The following is an 18,022-nucleotide window of genomic DNA, read 5'->3' on the forward strand; positions in this document are numbered from 1 at the left end:
AATGGATTCACAGTCATCATTAGATTCTTAATTCCAGATATTTGTTGAATTAAAATCTCACCATCTGCCGTGGCGGATTCGAGCTCAATCCCTGGAACATTATCTGCGTCTCTGGGTTAACAGGCCATCACCTCCCCTAAGTAACTTTCCCTCATCCTGTTGATTTGGAATACTGCATTCAATTCTGGTCTCTCTGCTATTGGAAGGATATTGTGAAACTTGAAAGGGTTCAGAAAAGATTGACGAGAATGTTGCCAGGGTCGGAGTGTTTGAACCAGAGGGAGAGACTAAAGATGCGGGGCCTGTATTCCCTGGAGTATTGGAGGCTGAGGGGTGACCTTATAGAGGTTTATAAAATCATGAGGGGCATGGATAGGGTGAATAGCCAAGGTCTTTTCCCAGTGTGGGGGAATCCAAAACTAGAGGGCATAGGTTTAAGGTGAGGGGGGGAAGATTTAAAAGAGGCCAGAGGGGCAACTTTTTCATGGAGAGGGTGGCGTATGTATGGAATCAGCCATCAGAGAATGTACTGGAGGCTGGTACAATTACAACATTTAAAAGCCATCTGGATGGGTGTATGAATAGGAAGGGTTTAGAAGGATGTGGGACAAATGCTGACAAATAAGATTAGATTAGTTTGGGATATCTGGTCAGCATGGACAATTTGGACCGAAGGGTCTGTTTTCATGCTATCCAGCTCCAAGACTCTATGACTCTAATATCAGGAGGAAAATAATGGAAAAACAAAACGAATTCCCAGCCCCAAATTTAAGACAAATTCTTCATACAACTCTCAATAATAGTGCGTGATCTTCTCATTAGTGGAAGAGACTAAATACATTTTCAACACTGATCAGTCACTGTGTCGGAAAAAACAGAGAATTAACATCTGCAACAACTTTGCTCTGCAATAAAGAAGCCATTAAATCCTCTTTGATTACAATTAAGATACATCTTTTAATCACCAATAAGACCAACTATCATGTTCCTCTTCCTAAAATAAAGATAATTCTCTCATGATCAAATTTTAACTCCTAAACAAACACAGAACTTGAAGCAACTGAGCAGGCAAGAGATTTTGAATGATCTCTGTTAACCATTTTAACAGGGAAATATTTCATACAGTCGGCTCTCAGGAAGTAATGCTGAATTAATACTGCAGAATAAATTAATTACAAATTCAAGGACAAAAACATAAGTGAGGCTCATCATTCCTTTTCTTCCTTATTTATAGCACTCAACTGCAATTTAAATTTTCTTTCCACAGCAGGGAATTGGACACTCACAGGGAGCGCATGCTAGAATTCTACTGCTTCTCCACAGGTTAAATTCAATGACGTTGCTGACTTCTTGGGAGGCTATAGTGCAGAAATGGGGTCGAAATCAGAGTTGAGTGCAACACAGTTTTCGAATGTGACATGTTGAACTTACTCCTGCATCCCAGCCCTAAGAACCTCTCCCAAACAAACAATCTGTTAACATCCAGCTAAAGTACTGTGGATGCTGGAAATCAAAAGCAAACGCAGAAAGAACTGGAGAAACTCAGCAGGTCTGGCAGGACAGAGAAAGAGAGTTAACATTTCAAGGTAGGAACAAATTACTGAGGAAGAGAGGTGACCTGATCAAGGTGTACAAGATAATGAGAGGCATGGATAGAGTCAATAGCCAGAGACTTTTCCCCAGGGCAGGATTGACTGCCACGAGGGGTCATAGTTTTAAGGTGTTAGGAGGAAGGTATAGAGGAGACTCTTCACCCAGAGAGTTGTGAGCGCATGGAATAGTTTACCAGTGGTAGTCGTGGAAGCAGAGTCATTAGTGACATTTAAGCGACTGCTGGACATGCACAAGGACAGCAGTGAATTGAGGGGAATGTAGGTTGGGTTACTTTATTTTTGGATTAGGATAAATCCATGGCACAACATCGTGGGCCAAAGGGCCTGTACTGTGCTGTACTTTTCTATGTTCTATGTTATATTGCAGATACTGGAATCTGTACTAGGCTGGGCTCTGATGAAGAGTCATCTAGACTCAAAATGTTAGCCTGCTCTCTCTCCATGGATGCTGTCTGACCCACTGTGATTTCCAGCATTTTTTATTTTCGGTTAGCAATTCAAGTCTGATGTGACTTGACTTCAGAACACTGAGATGTCAGTTATTTATTTTATATATTTTTGACGTTGATGAGGATAAACTATTCCAACTGTTAAAGATTCTGGAACAGGAGACATAGTCTGAGAATTGGGGTCAGGCCACTCAGGACAGATGTTAGAAAGTATTTCTACACACAAAAGGAGTGAAATATTTGGAGCTGTCTTCCACCAATGGCAGAGGATGCTGGATCAGCTGTTAATTTTAATTCTAAGATAGATAACTTTTTGCTAAGCAAAGATATGGAGGGATATGATCAAAGGTGGGCCACAGATCAGCCATAATCTCATTGAATGATGGAACAGGCTTGAGGCGCTGAATGGCTTTCTCCTGTTTTTGTATTCCTATGACAGAAGCAAATAGGAAAGACAAAGAGGTTATGGAGTAAGAGGGAAAAAGGCACAAAATTAAGGTGTAAATTAAGGTGTGAAAGGGAGCAAATGGATCCTCTTGACTAAAAGCAAAATAAACAAGGCAAAAACAGAATAAGAGTGTAGAGAAGAGGGGGAAGGAAGAAAATGTAAGAAAAATGGAGACAGATCAAATGCGGTTAAAATTGTATCAGAGGTAATAAGAACTGCAGATGCTGGAGCATCCGAGATAACAAGGTGTAGTGCTGGATGAAAACAGCAGGCCAAGCAGCATCTTAGGAGCAGTAAAGCTGACGGTTCGGGCCTGGACCCATCAGAGTGCCTGGGGTCCAGGCCCAAAACCTCAGCTTTTCTGCTCCTAAGATGCTGCTTGGCCTCCTGTGTTCATCCAGCTCCTCACCTTGTTATCACAGATATAATGCGTTGTTATGGAATTTGGTATTGAGATCTGTAGGCTTGAAAGTGTTTGAGTGGAAAATGAGGTGTTGTTCCTTTCCTCTTTCTGAAGCATTAGTAAGCCCCTTGTCTTTTGCACGGGTCCCTGCCTCTGTCAAAACCTTTTTCCGACCCGTTTCAGTTCTGAAGAAGAGTCCACTGGACTTGAGACATTAACTGTTTCGATCTCCACACATGTTGCCTGATCTGTTAGCATTAATGTGGGCTGATGGTGGGTTGTGCAGTATACTCACCATCTCAGCTACCACTTACATGAAACTGGTAGGAGTGTCAAAAGGATTGTGAGAGTATGCTGACTAACACGACAAATCACTTAAGCACAGCAAATCCAGAAGGTGAAAACAGTAAAAGCAAAGGTCATATTTGGAAATCAATGTACTGGCCATACTGGAGCTCCACTTTGAGAGATGCAGGACAAACCAGAGCAGTATGTCTCAATTAAATAAAACAAAGACTACAGATGCTGGAAATCTGGAAATTGCAAGAGAAACCCAACAGAGCTGGCAGCATCTTTGGAGAGAGAAACATATTTAATGTTTTAGCTCATTTCTAAAGAGGGTTTCACACCTGGCTACAACTTTTGAGTTCCAAAAATTGTCATGAAAGTGCAGCATATTATCCCTTGCAGTTTGAGGACGGGAAATCCAGTTAATGAAATAGATGCCGGTTTGCCAAGACTACCTGACTACTGGAACTGGCTCCTAGTAAGGGCAATGGAGGCCGATACACGGGGCTCACATAGAAATGACTAGACGCTTTAATAGGATCAGGTTGTTTCTATGGAGGCAAAGAGATCAAAAGCGCGAAAGACCACCTCCACACAGCAGCTGATTTCTGAGCTGGTATGAGTTGTCTGGATCTGCTCCAAAGAAAGCCAAAACCTTGTAGCTCAGATTTTGCAGCATAAATGTTCTGTCTGTTTGTTTATTGTATTCAGTTTAATTCATGTTACTGGCGCTCTTAATTATTGATTAAATTAGGAAATGCATCCTTAAATGAGACAAACTGCTGTCTGGTAACTTTACTCCGACCTACCATTCCCCTACTGTGATGAGACTGTGTCTGACATGCATGTTAATCAATAAAAGCAACATTATTATTGCAGGGCTTTATCAAGATGTTTCTGCAGAGTTCATTAGGACAATTATGTTGAGCAAGCGCAATTCAAAATGTATGTTTGTTTGTTCAATTATTTGTAATATTTAAGCAAAAGGACATTTTTTTTGTTGCTGTTGCTGATCTTGGCAATGTTTGTCATTCTGCTTCAGGAACTACGTCTCCTGTAGTCTCATGGCACAGTCTGCCGATGGTTGTGTCATGTATGATGACAAAATACACAGTACCCGATGTGGCAACCCAAGTCACCAGGAAGTAGATCAGAAGTCAAACAACACCAGATTATAGCCCAATAATTGTATTTGAAATCACAAGGCTTCATAGCACTGCTCCTTCATCGGATGAAGTGTCTCCAGTTAAAAACAAAATTTTAAAAATGTATCAGTTGGAAACAAAAAAAATAACGAGATGTCACTTCAGTGATTTATGATGGCTTGCCTCTCTCTCTGGAGTTTGGAACTTGATGAACTGAACACTCAGAATATTACTTTGGCAAGCTAGCAAATTCCTGCGCTCTGTACCATATCACAGAAAGAAAAAGTCTGAGGTTGGGGAGAAAATCACTTCCAAAGAAAAGGACAAAGAGAAGCTGAAAGGAGGGTTTGGATGCAAAAGCAAGGTCAGTAAGAATAGCTGAGGCGGTTGTTTAATTTATTGAAAATAACTGAGGAGATAGAAAGTGTTTAAACAAAACATTCCAGACTGAAAGGGTCCAGTGATTGAAAAGATAGTCACTGGACCAGAGGGGCTGGGAACTAAGAGCTATCCACTGTTGGTGTGGAGGGTGGGTGTGGGTATTGAGTTTAAATGGGATATACTGCACCGTATCTAGCCTCTCGCTCATTTCCAATTCTAATTGCTCCACCATCGGCAGCAGCATTTTCAGCCGCTGAACTATATACTTTGGAATTCCCTCCCTAAATCAAGCTGTCTCTCTCTCCTCCATTGGGATAATTTTTAAAATCCACCACTTTGACTTCTCCTAATCTTCACTCGTTGTGTCAATTGCCTGACAGTGCTCTGTAAAGTACCTTGGGGCATTTTCTGACATGCGAGCCTGTAGATAAACGCCAATTTTTATTGTTAGAGGATTTGAGAATTATGACCTTAAACTAATTTGCTAGGATACATCTGGGATCTCATCGAAACACAATTTTTTACAAGGTGATGGGACTTTGGGATGAAATAGTCAGGAAGCAAGGTTTTAATTTAAACAGTAATTAGTCACAAAATTAAACCTTTAAGTACGTATTTGCAGGACTCCTTTCAAACCAATAGCTGCCTATTAATTCTTACTGATTCATATTTTTAACATCAGGATTACAATCAGAAATGGTTTGAAATACTCAGCAGGTGTGGAAGCATCTATGGTAGGAGGAAATAGAACTAACATTTCAGATGGATGACCTCTTAACAAAGCTGGGGAAGTTATGAAGATCAACTAGCCTTGAACAAATGAAATGGGGCAAGGGTAGAGGAAAGAGACGATCTGTGATAGGATGGAAGGCAGGAGCGATTAAATGTCAAAAAGGTTGGTGAAGAGAGTGATCATGAGACAGGTAAATGGAAAATGCATCTCGAGGAGATGTGAATGGCAGGAAGCTGAGTAGCTATCATCCCTAAGGAATCTAAGAAAGGAAACAAGGTCAAGTTAAATCCCAAGGGAGAAGAAACAAAATGGGGACAGAGGTTACAATTTCTCATTATTGAACTCAATGTTGCATCTGAAAGATCCAAAATATCAAATTGAAGGCTCAAGCTATTGTAAACATCATTGAACTGTCAATCATAGAACGATTACAGTACAAGAAGAGGCCATTTTGCCTGCTACATCTTTGTTGATTCTCTGAGGAATCACTTTATCTCCTGCCACAGCAGTGCCTTCACCTCTTACGCCCGGATGCTCTTAATTATTTTTGACCCTCACTCCACCACACTCTCAGGATAAGCATTCCAGATCCTTGCCCCCTGCTAAATGAAAATAGTTTTCCTCATGTCGCCATTGTTTCTTTAGTCAATTATTAAGCCTGCAGCCTCTCGTTGTCACTCCTTCCAACACCGGAAATAGTTTCTCCCTATTTACATTATCCAGTGTCCTCATGGCTTTGTATAGATTCACTCCCCCATTTACGCAGATTCACAATTCGTAGATCCAACTACTTGTGAGGTGGGCCCCAACGTGATATTATTTCCTAATTGACACGCTCTGACAAGTGCTGTCCTGAATAGAAAGGGGATTTCTCTACCCTCAGTCTCTAAATTCCAGTGAATACAGTGCTAATTAATTCAGTCTCTCTTCATAACATCAGCCCTGCCATCCAGGGAATCATTCTGGTGAGATGATCTTTTCCTGTTCCAAGAAGTGTCTTTTGCCCCATCTATGGGATATTCTTCCTCTCTTTCTCTTTTTTTCTCTTTCTCTCACTGTTTGCCCTATTATGCAGAAGCCTTCTCTCAGCTGTCTTCCCCCTCTGTTCTTTGTTCATTTTGTTTTATTTCTCTGTTGCTGCTGACAGATGCTCCATTAGCACAGAATATGATGCTCAGCATGGGAGCTCCATTGAGCCTTTAGATGATATTCATGGGGCGTAGAAATGTGAGGAGTTACAGCTGGGGGAATGAGCGTTGGTGCATCTGACAACCCCACTCCCAAACCATCTGGCACTCAATGTGCCAGCTCCCAGAGTCAAAGCTTTAGAGCAATGTGGACCTCCTTGGGACAGCCCTGGTGGTTACACCATCTGCTCAAGCATGAATTCTTAGTTAAATTCGACCCTCGGTACAGTCCTGCCCTTTGCAATTCAGGATGAGCTTATTTTCCACAAAATGCAGCGGCTGCTGGAGATCTGAAATGATAATGAAAACAGAAAAAACTTACTCTGCCTTGTGGAGAGAAACAGAGTTAACATTTCAGGTCGAGGAGACTTTCAACACAACCTGACGAAAGGACAACTCAACCTGAAAATAAATTCTGTTTCTCTCCACCTTATGTATGTGTCTAGTCATGGTGCAGATTATGAGCAGCACAGAGGTTGGCACTGCGGCCACACAGTGCCAGGGCTTCGGGTTTGATTCCAGCCTTGGGTGACTGTATGGAGTTGACATTGGGAAGGGGATGGTGTGGGATGCTTTCAGAAGGCAAAGGCTTTCGTGGGACATTGTCCCAAAGATACAAGGGTCAATGTTCATACACAATCATTCAGCTGCCTTGTATCCACTTGAACGTTTTCATATAAGTTCATAGAATCCCTACAGTGTGGAAGCAGGCCATTCAGCCCAACGAGTCCACACTAACCCTCCGAACAGCATCCCACCCAGAACCACTCCCTGCCCGATCTCTGCATCGCCCACCCTAGACACTACGGGCAATTTAGCATGGCCAATCCACCTAACCTGCACATCTTTAGATTGTGGGAGGAAACCAGGGCACCTGGAGGAAGCCCACACAGACACAGGGAGAATCTAGAAACTCCATACAGACAGTCACCTGAGGCTGGAATTGAACCCAGGTCCCTGGTACAGTGAGGCAACAGTGCTAATGACTGTGCCACCCTGCCCTTTCTCCTCACATGATATAAGTCTTGTTCAGTTGGTGAGCTTGAGCTGGGCATGAAGATGTTCAATCGATCCTATCACAATACTGTACCATTTGTTCGTTAAGTTTGTAGACTGTGGACATCTTGGGTACTCCACATGGGACCTCTTTGTAAAATTACTAAAGTAGAGAACAACAGCTTCCCCATCCAGAAACATCACACTTGATCACTCAGCCTGATCACTCTCAATGTTGGAGTACTGGTAACTCCATTCCAGAATGACTCAGCTGTCTCCAGCAGTGAAACATAACGTGAGAGACTCGGCTGAGATTGGGAAATTAGAGTAGATGGTATGAATGATGGCGACACCTGATGGAGCCACATCAGTGATGACACTTCAAACATGTTCTATTGACTGTGAAATCTTTTGTGATGGCCTGAGGCTGTGACAGGTGCTATATAAATATTTGTTCTCCTGTTGAGTGAGCAGGCTGCTTCATCGAGTTGGTGTGCTTTTTACAGTGAGAATCACAGACTCAACACTGCAGAAGACATGAAACAAATGTCCTTTTAATCCAACCTTCATTGCAGTTCTACGGGGATGAGGAAATTGTACAAAAAGAAAGATTAAAATGCAGGCCCTATATTCCCTGATGTTTAGAAGCAAGTACGATAATCTATTTCAAGCAAAGAAGCCTCACAGGATAGATGCAGGAAGGATGTCTTTTCACTGGATTGGGTTGTCAAGAAACAGCCTACGTAGTCTCAGATTAAGGTGTCGGCCATTTTGGAATTGGATGAGGGAGAAATTTGTTACACAGAGTGATGAATCTTTGGCACTCAATTTTTAAAATTCTGTCATAAAAAGCTAGTCCAAATGGTAACCATGAAACCACTGTAAAAGAGTCGTAGAGTTGCACAGCATGGAAACAGATCCTTCGGCCCAACTAGTCCATGCTGACCAGATATCCTAAATTAATCCAGTCCCATTTGCCAGCATTTGGCCCATATCGCTCAAAATATATTGATATACCCATCCAGGTGCCTTTTCAATGTTCCAGTCTCCACCATTCTTCTGGTAGCTCATTCCATACACGCACCACCCTCCGAGTGAAAATGGTGCTCCTTAGGTCCCTTTTAAATCTTTCTGTTCTCACATTAAACCTATTCCTTCCAGTTTTGGACTCCCCTATCCTGGGAAAAAAAAACTTTGGCTATCCATGCCCGTACTGATTTTATAAACCTCTGTAAGGTTTCCCCTCAGCCTCCGATACTTCAATTGTTATAAAAATGGTTCAGTAATATCCTTGTGAAAAGAAAACTGGCATTCTTTCTCCATCTGGTCTACATGTGACTTCAAACCCACAGTAATCTGCTTAACAGTGTAATGACGTTGTGTCTCACTGGCTTGATATATAAAGCAGGTGTAGGGGACACATCTGTTGGCCTTGAGAAGGTGGTGGTGAGCTGCTTTCTTGAACCAGTGCGGTCTATTTGGTATGCATAGATCCAAAGTACTGTTAAAGGAGGGGATTCCAGGAATTTGACCCAATGAAGGTGGAGGAATGGTGATATAATTCCAAATCAGGCTGCTGAGTGGCTTGGAGGAGAAATTGCAGCGTGTGGTGTTCTCATGCATCAGCTGCATATGCCCTTTTAGATGGAAGTGGTTGTGGGTTTGGAAGGTGCCGTATGAGGAGCAGCGCTATTCTGTTTGGAACTATTCTTCACTGCTTGAATAAAGGAACAATGTAGATACAACACACAATGTACTCCAACACTTACTTCTAAAACTGCAATCATCTTCATGCATGATTTTCTTAGTTTAGACCAGTATTGTCTCCCATTTTTAGCCCATCGCTCAAAATAAATAAAGTGGCCTTTGTACATTAATATCTAGAGAGCTATTGATCCCTGTGTTGAATATGCCTAATGACTGAGACTCCACAGTCCTGAAAGGGTAGTGTCTACAGAAGAATTGTCCTGGTCTACCACAGTAAGATCATTTGGCTGAATATGTGGCAGGGAATCAGGAGAGATTCAGTAGCAGGCTTTTTCATTGGTCTCTGACAAAATGTTTAAGGGCTAAGAGAAAAGTATTTTCTGGCTCCTCTCAGTGCTCGCACAAAGTGATTTAATCATATCCTTGATATATAAAGCAGGTGTAGGGGACACATCTGATTAGCTTACTCTGTCTAATCATTACTGTCTTAATCATCAATCGTGGCAGGGTCAGAGAGACATCCTGCACAACTTTCACTGAAGTGAGTAATTGTAATAGAGTCTATTACACGTGATTATACATGAATGTTTTTAGAAGGAAAAAGTTATATATAACCTTTTCTTTCTCAGATGGACCCTAATTTCTGAAATTTCCTCCATTGACTTTCATTACCTCTCTATCTTTCACTTTTTTTCTAATTTAGCACACCGCTCAGAACCTACATCTTTCATGAGATTTTTGGTCATCTGCCCTGATACTTTCTGAAGTGGCTCAATATCTGTTTTGTTTTATGATACTCCTTATGAAGGTCTTGAGTCTTATGATATTTCATTACTCAAAATGTGATACCAGGGTAGAGAGAGCTCACAGAGTTTGTGGGGGTACAATGTTATAAAATGATAGAAGTTTGGAAAAGAAGCAGACTATTCAGCCCAAGATAACAAAGTGAGGAGCTCGATGAACACAGCAGGCCAAGCAGCATCTTAGGAGCACAAAAGCAGACGTTTCCGGCCTAGATCCTTCATCAGAGAGGGGGATGGGTAGAGGCAACTGGAATGAATAGGGAGAGAGGGGGAGGCGGATCAAAGATGGAGAGAAAACAAGATAGGTAGAGAGGAAAGTATAGGTGGGAAGGTAGGGAGGGGATAGGTCAGTCCAGGGAAGATGGACAGGTCAAGGAGGCGGGATGAGGTGGTAGGTAGGAAATGGAGGTGCGGCTTGAGGTGGGAGGAAGGGATGGGTGAGAGGAAGAACAGGTTAAGGAAGCAGAGACAGGCTGGGCTGGTTTTGGGATGCAGTAGGTGGAGGGGAAGAACTGGGCTGGTTTTGGGATGCAGTAGGGGAAAGGGAGATTTTGAAGCTCGTGAAGTCCACGTTGATACCATTGGGTTGCAGGGTTCCTAAGCGGAATATGAGTTGCTGTTCCTGCAACCTTCAGGTGGCATCATTGTGGCACTGCAGGAGGCCCATGATGGACGTGTCGTCTGAGGAATGGGACGGGGAGTTGAAATGATTCGCGACTGGGAGGTGTAGTTGTTTGTTGCGAACCGAGCGGAGGTGTTCTGCAAAGTGGTCCCCAAGCCTCCACTTGGCTTCCCCAATGTAGAGGAAGCCAAACCGGGTGCAATGGATACAATATACCACATTGGCAGATGTGCAGGTGAACATCTGCTTGATATGGAAGTCATCTCGGAGCCTGGGATGGGGGTGAGGGAGGAGGTGTGGGGGCAAGTGTAGCACTTCCTGCGGTTGCAGGGGAAGGTGCCAGGTGTGGTGGGGTTGGAGGGGAGTGTGGAGCGGACAAGGGAGTCACGGAGAGAGTGGTCTCTCCGGAAGGCAGACAAGGGTGGGGATGGAAAAGTAGCTTGGGTGGTGGGGTCGGATTGTAGATGGCGGAAGTGTCGGAGGATGACACGTTGTATCCGGAGGTTGGTGGGGTGGTATGTGAGGACAAGGGGGATCCTCTGGGGGCGGTTGTGGCGGGAGCGGGGTGTGAGGGATGTGTTGCCATTGAGCCCATTGGGTCTGTTACGAAATTCATTTTGATCAGGGTTAATCATCCAACTCGATACTTTCATTCCCACTTTCTCCCCACGCCCTTTGATTCCTTTACGCCAATATCTATACCTAACTTCTTGAAGGTATTCAATGTTTTGGCTTCAACCAATTTTTGTTACAGGGAGTTCCAAAGACTCACCACTCTTTGGGTGAAGAGATTTCTCTTTATCTCATTCCTAAATTACCTTAGACTATGACCCCTGGTTCTGGATTCCATGATAGAACATAGAACAATACAATGCAGAACAGGCCCTTCGGCCCTCGATGTTGTGCCGACCTGTGAACTAATCTAAGCCCGTCCCTCTACACTATCCCATCATCATCCATACTTTTATCCAAGGACTGTTTAAATGCCCCTAATGTGGCTGAGTTAACTACATTGGCAGGCAAGGCATTCCACGCCCTTACCACTCTCTGAGTAAAGAACTTGCCTCTGACATCTGTCTTACATCTATCACCCCTCAATTTGCAGCTATGCCCCCTCGTACAAGCCGACGTCATCATCCTGGGAAAAAGACACTCACTATCCAACCTATCTAATCCTCTGATCATCTTGTATGTCTCTATTAAATCCCCCTTAGCCTTCTTCTCTCCAATGAGAACAGACCCAAGTCTCTCATCCTTTCCTCATAAGACCTTCGCTCCAGACCAGGCAACATCCTGGTAAATCTCCTCTGCATCTTTTCCAATGCTTCCACATCCTTCCTGTAATGTGGCGACCAGAACTGTGCACAATATTCCAAGTGAGGCCGCACTAGAATTTTGTGCAGTTGCAGCATGACACCATGGCTCTGGAACTCAATCCCTCTACCAATAAAAACTAACACACCATAAGCCTTCTTTACAGCACTATCAACCTGAGTGGCAACTTTCAGGGATCTATGTGCATGGACACCAGGATCCCTCTGCACATCCACACTACCAAGAATCTTTCCATTGACCCAGTATTCTGCTTTCCTATTATTCTTCCCAAAGTGAATCACCTCACATTTATCCGTATTAAACTCCATTTACCATCTTTCAGGCCTATTTTGCAGTTTTTCCAAGTGTCCCCACAACCTGCAACATTCTTCCACACTGTCCACCTCTCCACCAACTTTAGTGTCATCCGCAAACTTATTGGGAATATCCTGCCTGTGTTCACCCTATTAGAATCTTGTAGATTTCTATGAGATCCCTTCCTCATTCTTCTCGACTCCAATGGATATAGACTTAACCAATCCAGTCCGTCTTTATACATCAATCAAACCATCCTAGGTATCAGTCTATCCCTACCTCTGGGGCAGCTGTTTGAGTTCCATTGTGAAGGAGCATTTATTAGCACAGCCAACACTTTGAGTAAGAGTCTGTAAATCCTTCCAATGCATTTTTATGGTGAGAGGAGAATGATTTAAAAGGGATCTAAGGAGCAATATTTTCACACAGAGTGTGACTCGTATGCGGAATGAACCACCAGAGAAAGTGGCAGATGCGGGTACAATTACATGGCTTAAAAGGATTTTTGGACAGGTACATGAATAGAAATGGTTTAGAGGGCATGAGACCTAACACAGGCATGTGGGATTAGCTCAAATTGGAAACATAGCTGGCATGAATTGGTTGGACCGAAGGGTCAGTTTCCTTGTTATATGACAGTATGACTAAATGCACTTGGTGACAGGATTGCTGACCAGGAGTCTTTCTGTCACACTCTTGAGAGTCCTCTGCAGAAAGCAATGACAAACCACTGCAGTATTTTACCCTAAAGCTTGGACTAATCAAACAAAATCTCACAGTCGAACCTGAGGAATGCAGAAAAGATGTGGAAAGTGAGCAGGAGTTGGACTCAGTTGATTTCATGTTCCACAGAACTGGCACAGAGTTGAGAAGCCAAAATGTTCCTTCTAGATTGTAACTATTCTGGGAAACTGTAAAAGGAAAATGCATGTTCTGAAATACTGGAAATACTGCATTACTCAGAAAGAATCTGTGGATGGAAAAGATGAATTAAAATTTCATCCTGTATGACTGTAACTCAGATGAGATGCATTTCTGTTTTATATTCAGAACATATAAATGCGATAACATGAAAATGGCAAACTGAATTTACTCTTACTGCGAGGCTTGAACAGGCACCCGACTGATGGGAGATAATTTATCCAAACCGCAGTTTACTCGTGTTTCAGAAGTGTAAATACATTCAATTAAGTAACTCTCTGCTTTGTCAGTGGGGCTCAGTAGGTAGTATCTTTATCGTTGTGTCAGAAGATAAAGGGTTCAGGCCCTACTCCCAACATGTTGGTGTAACCGAGGAGATAATACTCCAATGTGTTGCAGCACGAGTGTTGTAGGAGTGCTAGATTATTGATGGTGCGATATGAGACACCACATCAGGACCAACCAGAGGAGGTGGTTGAAGAAGAACAAAGAGCAACCCCAGTTCTGAAGAAGAATCAAACTGGACTCGAAATGTTAATTCTGTTTCTCCCTCCACTGATGCAGGGTTTCTTTGAGATTCCCCAGCTTTCTCTGTGAATGTTTCAGATTGCCCCCGCTGTCTTAGAGTACTTTATTTCCTCAAACTATGCCAACACAAGTAATAATTAATTGGTAATTCATTTGTCACTGTTATTTTTGGCACTTTAATGATCTCAGGATGGTTCACTGCCATATGTTTGCCTGTAAGTTTCAACGTTGTTCCATTCTACAGGCAATGCACTGGACCATTCTTAATGGCGTAATAAGGTTCTTTGTAAATGGAAGTCTTTCTTTTACTGCCCAGCATATGCTTAACTGAATGAGTATAGAGTGGCATAAGCTGTTATTGGGGGAAGGTGTTACCATCACTGAGTCTCCCACTATCAATGTCCTGGAGGTTACCTTTGACCAGAAACTCACTCTATGGACTGGCCATACAGTGGCTACAAGAGCAGATCAGAGGCTCGGCACCTCCTGCCTCCCAAAAGACTATCCACCATCTACAAGGCACAAGTCAGGAGTGTGATGGAATACTCTCCACTTGCCTGGATGGGCGCAGCTCCAACAACACTCAAGAAGCTTGACACAATCCAGGACAATGTAACCCAGCTGATTGACAATAAGACCAAAAGACCTATGTAAGGTATAGAAATGGAATTAGGCCATTCAGCCCATTAGGCTTGTGCAGCATTTTGATCATGACTGAAATGCTTTTCAAAGCCATTCTCCTGCCTTCTCTTTGTAACCCTTATCTGCTTGCCAATCAAGAACCTAGCTATCTATGTCATAAGTACATTAATGATGTGGCCTTCACAGCCCTCTGAAACAGTTCTATGCACAGATTCACCACCCTCAGATTGAAGAAATTCATCCTCATCTCAGTTTTAAAGAGTTGCCCCTTCATTCTGAGGATGCACCCTCGGGTCCTAGTCTCTGCTAATAGAGGAAACATTTCTCCATATCCACTCTATCTTGGCCTTTCAGTATTCCGTAAGTTTCAATCAGATTCCCCCTCATCTTTCTAAGCTCCATTAAGTATAGACTCAGAGCCCTCAATCACTCCTCACATGACAAACCATCCATCCCCGGGATCATTCTTGTCAACCTCCTCCGGACCCTCTCTGATGCCAATACATCCTTTCCTAGAAACTGGGCCCATGACTTCCTACAACGTTCCAAATGCAGCCTAAGCAGAGTCTTTTACAGCCTCAGCCGAAATCCTTGCTCTTGTATTTCAGCCCTTTTGAAATAAATGCTAATGATTGAATGCCTTCCTAACTGCCAACCAAATCTACCTGTTAACCTTCAGAGAGTCCTGAGTTCGGAGCCCCAAGTCCCTTTGTGCTTCAGATCTCTAAAGGCTTCCTGCATATAGAAAATAGTCTCCGCCTCTTTTCTTATAACCAAAGTGTATACTCCACCCCAGCTACCCCCACCCCAACCCTCATTCCCCTGCCTTTGAGTCTAAAGTTTGCAGAGGCTCCAACTGGGAAAGTGAGCATGCATCTCATCAAGAGACTGCCAGTAGACCTGGGACATTTAGACCTAAAACCCCTTGGAGGTGACTGTGCAAACCTCCCAGGCCAGCTACAGAATAGCCTCCCTCTGTGCCAGCTGTGGGAGTCAGGTCTACATCTAAACATAGCGTGAGGGAGACAAAGGAAAAAAATAATCCTCACATAAGTGCCACAGGGCATCAGATAATTAGAAATAAACATGTACTTTTGTAAGTACATCTTCATTTTCACTCTTAAAATGTCTGGTATCGGGTCTTTGGCCACCCTTGGACATGGTTATAGTTAAGATGGCACTGAATCATGTTGACTCTTTGTGAGCTCCCGACACCACAGAAAGCATTCTATTAAGATGTATTACAGTTTGATATGGGAACTGTGTTGCCCAGGGCCATAAGAAACAATAGAAAGTTGTGAACACAGCCCAGTCCCTCACCCAAGCCGACCTCCCATCCATTGACTCCATCTATACTTCTCTCTGCCTCTACAGAATCATAGAGACCTCCCACCCTGGTTATAATCTCTTAAAAGAGCTCTAAAGAGCTTAAACACACCTACCAACAGATTCAAGAACAGCTTCTTCCCCGCTGTTGTTAGACTTCTGAATGGACCTCTCAAATTTTAAATTTAAAGCTGATCTCGCTCTTAGTGTGCCTTCTGTGCAGCTGCAGCATTGTATTCCTCACTCTGTTCTATTACCCTAATGCACTACGTTTGGCATGATCTGCCTGTACTGCACATAGAACAAAACCTTTCACTGTACCTCGGTACATGTGAAGAACAGGAATCAAATCAAATCAAATTAATGTGAGAATTGATCAAACTGTTCAGACATTGTAAGCACAGAAGAAGTTGTAAAAGCCTAGAACTGCTCACCTCTGTCAAGCAACTGAATTGTTATATTCATGATATATTTATTTGTTTGCTTGTTTGTTTCTTTGTTTATTTATTTGATAAGTTGTAATGACCAAATCTGGCCAGAGTTTTTAAATTTGTAACAATTCCTGGTGAGATACCCCAAATTGATAAGTTCCTGGGGTGACAAGTGGTGAACAGATTCCCTTTCTTCATTCATCCACCACCGCATTTGCTGTGATATGGTTAATGCAGAAGACATCCTTTCCCTTGTCGACACATTTTTCCCAGACCCAAATGAGCTAGTGTTTTAAAAGGAATCAATTTAACTGGGTTGTCTTGTATGAATATAAAAGAGTTTATTCACGACTAAATGTAAGAAGAATTAATATTGCAGTGAACACAGCCTAGAAATAAAGGGTAAGTGCAAAAATATGGAAGTTTAAAATGACACAGACATGGATCAATCTCCAAATCATTCCTGAAGAACAGAAAATTGTAGTTTGCAGATATTGCATTGGAGATTAGTAGCAGCATTGACATTGGTGGTTTGAGCATACAATCATTGAGATTCTTTTTATTGGCTCAATGAAGTTAGTTTGCCCTGATTCCTTTTAAACAACTTTGCAGCACTCAAGAGACAATTGAAGCCTCACCGTCCATAGTGTATTCTGTACTTTTGCCACTCTGAATGGAGGTGGTGTTAAGCTCATAGGAATATCTGTTCATCAGCCAAGTGTTGGTGAGGGTAAAGTGCATGTGGTGTTAATATAGTAATTAGTAGGAAGCTTTCTTGCCCCTGTTTGACCTGATTCCATGTCACTTCCAGTGTCAACATTGAGGGCACCCATGGAAAATCCCTCCTGACTATATCCCGGTGTTGTCATCTCTGCTTGGCCTGTCCTGCTGGTGGGATAGGGATGGTATGATTCCGTGGGTATGGCTATGTCATGCTATTGCTTTACCATCTTGGGCACACCTGCACCTTCCCCTGAAGTTGGTAAAGAGGATTTTTCAGGATTTTTCTAGTGCCTAGGTCATTGCCAGGTGGTCTGTCTGATTTCATTGCTCCTTAGCCTTTGGTACAATGGTGCAGTGTGTTATGCCATTCAGCCATGTTACAGTGTGGATTTGGAGTCACATATTGGCCAGACCAAGGTAAAGATGACAGATTTCCTTCCCTGAAGTGCACGAATGGAATTTTATGATAAAAGTTTACAAACACCTCCCTAGTTTTAATTCCAAGGTTTTAAAAATTAAGCTCAAGTTCTACCATTTGTCATGGTGGGTTTTGAATCCAGTTCCAGAATATTACCTGCGTCTTAAAGCTCACAGTCCAATGACACTAATCCATCACCTGCTTCTGTAGCTGGGTGGGTAATGTGGGAACTATTTCCACAAAACCCATAACCATTCATCATCAGTATCTCTTCAAGGGGACTCAATATGAGACTCAAGCCTTGGTCACCAGTAGTATTTTTCCATCTGCAGGATACAGAGCAGTATCTTATTAAAGGTTGTGTTTAGTCTCTCAGCTAGTATTTGTTATAACCTCGAAACTGCATTTGACCTGATGATGTAGAGGTTTTAGTTTCCATCCTCCTGAGGCCACTTGCAGCATGACATGCTAAGGGAAGCATTCACCCGTTTGTAACTGAGTTGCTCAGCATTAGTCTGATACAGTAGTGCTTTGTGATTTAACGTATGTATTAGGAGCTATAGTAAATATCTAATAATTCTAATAAATTACCGAGGTCTAATTCTTATATACAAAGCCAACATTAGCGT

This window comes from Stegostoma tigrinum, chromosome 8, assembly GCF_030684315.1.
Source record: "Stegostoma tigrinum isolate sSteTig4 chromosome 8, sSteTig4.hap1, whole genome shotgun sequence".
Lineage (NCBI taxonomy): Eukaryota > Metazoa > Chordata > Chondrichthyes > Orectolobiformes > Stegostomatidae > Stegostoma > Stegostoma tigrinum.